Below are 6,425 nucleotides of genomic sequence, written 5' to 3' on the forward strand. Positions count from 1 at the left end.
CTCCCAGAAGACTCTCATGGTGCCTGACAGATTACTCTCGAGGGCTTATGTCTACTTTAAAGTCAACGGTTTATTTTGTGTTCTAGTTTCCACAGTAGGAGAGAAAATAGAAATATTATGCAAAAAAATATATATATATATAGTTTTCTTTAGATCAGAAACTGATATTTTTGAGTCAGTCATATGTATTTTGTTTAAAGGATTTCAAATAAAAGTGCTGTCGTGTGACCCTGTGCATAACCAACCTCTTGACATGACAGGTCACTGAGTCTATTTGTCATTGGTTGTAAACCGATACACCCTGCTTCCTTTCTCCAAACAGCCATCTTTATACCTAGGGGGAAATAACATTTTGTTGGGTTCTAGACTTTTTTAATATAAACTTTGTTGATATGGAATTGAGTAAGTTTTAGTGTTTGTGTGCATACGTTTTTTTATATATAAGTTGTTTTCTATTCAGTTTCAGTGATCCAACTGGCAGTGAGGAAATATGGCAAAAGTTAATAATGCTTTTCTCCAAAATGGTGCTTTGGATTTGCAAAGGGTCTGATGAGGAGAAGGAGGAAATATCATCCTAAGATTCTTCTCTTGATAAACCTAAAAAAAACGGGTAGGAAACTGCAGATTGTTAGGGAAACGTTGGGCAAGGAGGGACACAGCTGCTAGGAAGTGAACAGCGCCCCAGCCCATGGAGATGGATTGCCAGGCTCTTTTGTAACTAGCAGTTGGGAAGGATCAGAGGCCTTCCCCTGGCTCGTGTCTCTTGAATAGCTGGCCGAGTGCGACCACAGACAGCAACAGCTCCTGGTTTGTAAGGACACTCTGATTTGGGGTTTGCATTTGTTCTGGTTCTTTCATTTCCTGTCCCCTCTGGAGTTTTCCATTAGTGAGGTTTCGTGCTAGGATCTGATCTGTGACTCCTTCCCCTCCCTAGAATGGTCTTGTGCAATATGTTAGATGAGGGACAGAACTGTACATGAAAAAAGCAACGGCTGGTTCAGGCCCTGGGTGACAGTCTTGGGGCTGGATCCTTCCCATAGGAATCTCTGTCTTCTGAAACGACACTCCCATCCTAAAGGTTTTAAGAGAGGGATCACCTACACATCCTTGTGGGTGCATGTGAATTCTTTAGGAGTTGGGTTTCTGCTTCCCCTCGAGATTCAGAGGGGTGTGTGTACACAGTTCTGTCTGAGCGATCACTACACTGCCAAAAACCCGGAGGGGCATGGCATCCGCGCGTGTGCTGGAAACACCTCTGATAGCATCCTGCCTTCCTTTCCTGCTTCCCTTGCCTTACAGTTGAAGCAGGCCCTGGTACCATCACACCAGGCACACCTCCTCACCCTTACTGTCTAGGGACCACCCCGCTGCACTGGTGGGAGTAGGCACTTAGAACTAACTGCCTGCTGTTCTTAAGCCATTCCAGCCTCTGCCTCAGAATAGACCAGATGCTCTTGCATTCAGCCCTGGGTCCACCCTTCTGCCTCCCCAACCCTGCTGTCAGGCCTGCTGTCCCCTTTCCTCTTGGTTAGGAGAGACGGAGGGAGATGGGCTCCCATGACTGAATGGCTTTTGGTTCGTATTTTCTCCCCAGATGTATATATGCCATATGTGAATATGCCATATATATGTGCCAACAAACCTATCTATGTCGTTCTTTTCAAATCAGCACGCAGATAGGAACTTTGAGTTTCCTCTTCTTTTCCGTAACTAGTATAATAAGCACTGGTATTTTTGTACAAAAAAAGAAAAACAAACAAAACAAAAGGTTGACTATGGTGGTCTGCATGACATAAACAAACAAATGGTGATATCTAAGCAACGTGAACCCCAGCGTGTGTTGCCATAATTTGCAATTCAGCCTAACAGTGCACCCAATCTGTATTTGCATTTTGATATTATTTAAGCTGTATGTACAATGTTTTGCATGTATTTATATGGTTCTTCGGGGAAAAAAAATGCTATAAACTGGCAAATCAGAAATTTAAATATGTTGTTCCACTGACACGGGAAGAATAGAAGAGGAGTTTTAAACGGGATGAATTTTTGGAACCAATAAAGCTTTTTGCTGATGAGCAGAAGCCAATACTGCCATGCACTGAGAATAAAAACCCATGCCCACTTGTTACCGTGCTCTCCTTGGTGTGTCTCACTTGTGCATAATGCCACTGGTTGTCAGCACTAGACGGGAACTACCACATCACACAGAGAACGCCACCTGAGCAAGGGTAGGACTCAGCTTCTCGCTGGGCCCTGATGAGCCCTGCCCACTGCCGTTAGAATACATGGTCCAGGAGCACTGAGACTGGAGCTGTGGCAGGATTAGAAAGAGGCCGTCTTGGGACCAGCAGATGGCGTAATAGTTATGCCGCTGGCCTCCCAGCCCCAGCGGCTTAAACAACACTGGGTGCAGTGCTTGTGCATGTGTGCCCAAGGTCCTGAGAGGACACTGGAGGAGAAGGAATTACGGCATGGCCATCCCCCTGGGGGGGGGTGATATCTTGCTTCCTGTTTCTCTCTGTCTCTCCCTGTGTCTCTGGCAAGTGCATATACCCTATAGCAAAAATCTCTCTAAAAATAAGTAAATAAGAAAGAGACAGTCTTGGGCCTGCGGGTGGCATGGAGGTTAAAGTGGCTGGTCCCACATGACTGGCTGTACTGTTTGAATCCTGGACCTGGCAGCTTGAAAAACACACCAGGTGCATGTGTTTTCCCAAGATCCCAGAAGAGTGGAGAAGGGATTAGAGTGGCCATTCCCCCAGAGGGATGCTTTCTCTTTCTCCCTCTCTGGCAAGTGCATGCACCCTATATAGCAGACAAACAAAAAGGCAGTCTTGGCTGTCCTTTATTTCCTTTTTTTTTTTTTTTAATGAAATGCCTTTGGGAAAATTAGTTGCCTCTATATTAGCTACTTTTCTTTCTGGAGTTTCTCCACTATTCCCTTCTCTCTCATACCCTTTTTTTTTTTTTTTTTTTTAATAGTCCCATTCACTGAGGCTCTAGGGTCAAACAGCTGCTCGGCAGGTCATTTGTGTTCTGAACTTGGATATCTCAGATCCATCCTGCGGCTCTCATCCAATTTCACAATCAGTTTCTATGCTCTCATTTAAAGCATCTCTTTTTTTTTAAGAATTTTTTTTAAACTTTATTTATTTGATGAGAGAGAGAGAAAGAAAGTGAGAAAGCAAGCCGCCAGGTTCGGGAATTCAAACCATGTCAGCCATGTGGGAATCCAGCGCCCTTAACCACCACGCCACCTGCCAGCCCCGTTGTGTCAAGTGTCTTAAGGGAAGACACACCTGGTCCCCTCCCCAGGTTCCTTTAGGAAAAGTATGATGTTGAACAACAGTCTGAACTCTCCTCACCATTTTAACAGGCTGGTCCTGAGGGAGGAACCAGACTTGCTTGAAAAAGACTTCTGTGGTCTGAGGCCTTCCCCCACTTTGCCTGCCTGTCTCAGGGGGTTCTCCATAGGCATGGACACACATCCCACTTCGTGTCTTTTAAATCAAGACTAGGAAATAAATAAACTAACAAAAATAATACATTTTTAAAATTAGGTAAACAAGGCTTTGGGTTTATATGGTAATAGGAGTAATAGTCACAAAAAAAAAAAAGAAAACGGGCTGGCAGGTGGCATGCTTGTTAAAGGCTCTGGATATCCACATGCCCAGCCATGATTTGAGTCCCAGACCTGGTGGCTTTCTCTCTCTCACTTTCCCTTTCTCTTTCTCTCTGTCTGGTCAAATTAAATAATAACAAATGGAATTAAATAAACAAATTAATAAAAAAAGAAAACTAATTTTTTTTCCTATTGTCCTAAATATTCTTGCTAAAAAGAATACAACATACACACGCATCTACAGAATCCTTTCTGGAGCTCAGCCCTGTGTTTCTCCTCTCGTTCTTCCCTTATCTTTGTTGGGTCCTAGATCTGTGCCTCTCTCTTGTACCCAGCCCATGTGTGGTAAGAAAGCATCACCAGGGGGCTGGCAGGTGGCATGGTGGTTAAAGCACTGGACTCCCACATGGCCAACCATAGTTCGAGTCCCAGGCTTGACAGCTTACTTTCTTACTTTTCTCTGTCTGTCTCTGGTGAGCATATGTGCCCTATAGCAAAATTAAATAATAAAATTAAATAATTCTTTTTTAAAAATGGCATTACCTGACAGAGATCACTTTATACCAAAATGTAGGCTCAATGGCATATGAAATTCCTGCATCGGGAACCAGCAGTTAGCGTAATGGCTATGTCACTGGGCTCCTACGTAGTCGACCACGGTTCGCGTCCCGGATCCAGTGGCTTAAAGCTCACGCCGGGCGCATGTGTGTGCGTGCCCAAGATCCCGAGAGGAGAATGGAGGAGAAGGGGTTGTGGCGTGACCATCCCCCCTGGGGGGTGATTTCTCGCTTTCTGTCTCTATGTCTCTGTCTGGGGAGCGCACACGCCCTATTCGGAAAACCTCTCCAAAAAAAAAAAGAAATTCCTGCATCTTCCCTGTCAAGCCTTTGAACTGAGCTGCCTCTAACCAGATGGGAAAGGGAAGGGGGTTGAATGTTTTTCTTTCTTTTTTAGAGAGTTTGAATGTTTTTCTGGCCACCCTTCAGTGGAGGAGCTAAAATGGCAAGAGTAAAGAGACAGAGTAAGACTCCAGTGTGTGCAGATTGGGAGGCAGGAGACATTCATAGTGTGACCCCCAACCCTGCTTCCTAAGTGGCTTGATTTTCCACATCTACAAGGAGACTACTGAACTGCATCAATGATTTTCAAATTACACTCTGAAGATCAGAAAGGAACTCCTTAGGGATGATTCAGGGCCTGCAGGTGTTCAACAAAAATAGTACTTTTAAAAAAAAATGTTTTTGGCTTTCAGGTCAACTGTGACCTTTAAAAAATGACTCAAAAACACCATGATCTAGCCCATTGCTCGGGTCCCTGACAGCTCTGAAATCCTCATGCTCATTAACAAACATAATCGGTGCTGAAACAACCCACAGGTGGCAGGCAAACAATGCAACATGTGGGTTTAAATTCTCAAGCAAGCCCAATTTAGATGCTCTCTCAATGATCTCCCATTATAATTATCAATGCAGGCGGGCGGGAAGAATAAAGTAAAACCTCATCATTATAGTCCAGCCTGGTCAGCTACCCAGCTGGTTCTGCAGTAGAATGATACTGTCCGCTGGAATTTGTGTGGAAAGAGCCATAGTTGGAGAGTCCAGAGCTCTAAACCAAAGGAATGGCATAAAATTCGAGAGGGAGAACCAAGATACCTCATTTGAGAGATGGTGAAAAGAGCCTGGCCTAGGGACCAGCAGGTGGTATGGTGATTAAGGTACCGGACTCCCACATGGTTAACCACAGCTTGAGTCTCAGACGCAGCAGCATGAAACTCACATCGGGTGCCTGTGCATGTGTGCCCAAAATCCCCAGAGGAGAATGAAGAAGGGATTATGGCATGGCCGTCCTCCCTGAGGGGTTATTTCTTGCTCTCTGTCTCTATCTCTCCAGCAAACTCACACTATATAGCAAAAATCTCTTCAAAAAGAAAGAAGGAAAGAAAGAAAACCTGGCCTCCAAATTAGAGGTCTATGTTATACTCCTGACCCTCACTAGTTTTCTGTGCAACCTAAAAGGCTGATACTTGACATTCTTGCTCTAGCGTCTAATTGCTATTAATAACCATTGGCAAATGTCTGCATAGCAATTCTCTTCCACTGCTTTATACCCCCACCCACACCCCATATGGGGCATTGCTGTAGTATCTATTGAACTCTACTACATACCAAGATATGTGTGGGCAGGCTTCAGTCTGGGCTCAGCCACTTGTACCTGAAACAAAGACAAATTGCTTCACGCCCTTAAAGTGCAAGAAATATATTTCTTCGGTTATCTACATCAAATCCAGTACTGAACTTGCTTGGACTCGCCAATATCTGTGAACGATCTCTCTTAGTCTTATCCCTAGGATATTTATCCTTGTTTTGATTTATTGCGTATTTACCGTGCCAGTCACGGCCATGTGTACTGGGACAGACAAAACAAAGTCCCTGACCTCTTTCGATTGAGTCTCGTGGAGAAGGGATGAAATAAACAAGTAAATAAATGTATAACATGTCAAGTAATAAATACCAGGGATAAATGTAAGGTGGGATAAGGGAAATGGAGAGCACCAGATGTGAAAATAGAGTGATCAAGAGAGGCCTCTCAGATAAAGAGACATTAGCAAGAGACTTTAAGGAAGAGTGAGCTATGTAAATATGGAGAAAGGGGACTATAGGCCAATAAAACAGCAAGTGCAAAGGCTCTGAGACAGGAGATCCTGATTTGTTTGAGGACATGCAGGGAGCACAGGGGCTGGAATTGAGTAACTGAATGGGAAAGAGAGAAGATAAGTTTAAAACCCGTGGGCTCTCCAGTATAA

The sequence above is a fragment of the Tupaia chinensis genome, unplaced genomic scaffold (assembly GCF_000334495.1).
Source record: "Tupaia chinensis unplaced genomic scaffold, TupChi_1.0 Scaffold000627_1, whole genome shotgun sequence".
Taxonomy (NCBI): Eukaryota; Metazoa; Chordata; class Mammalia; order Scandentia; family Tupaiidae; genus Tupaia; species Tupaia belangeri.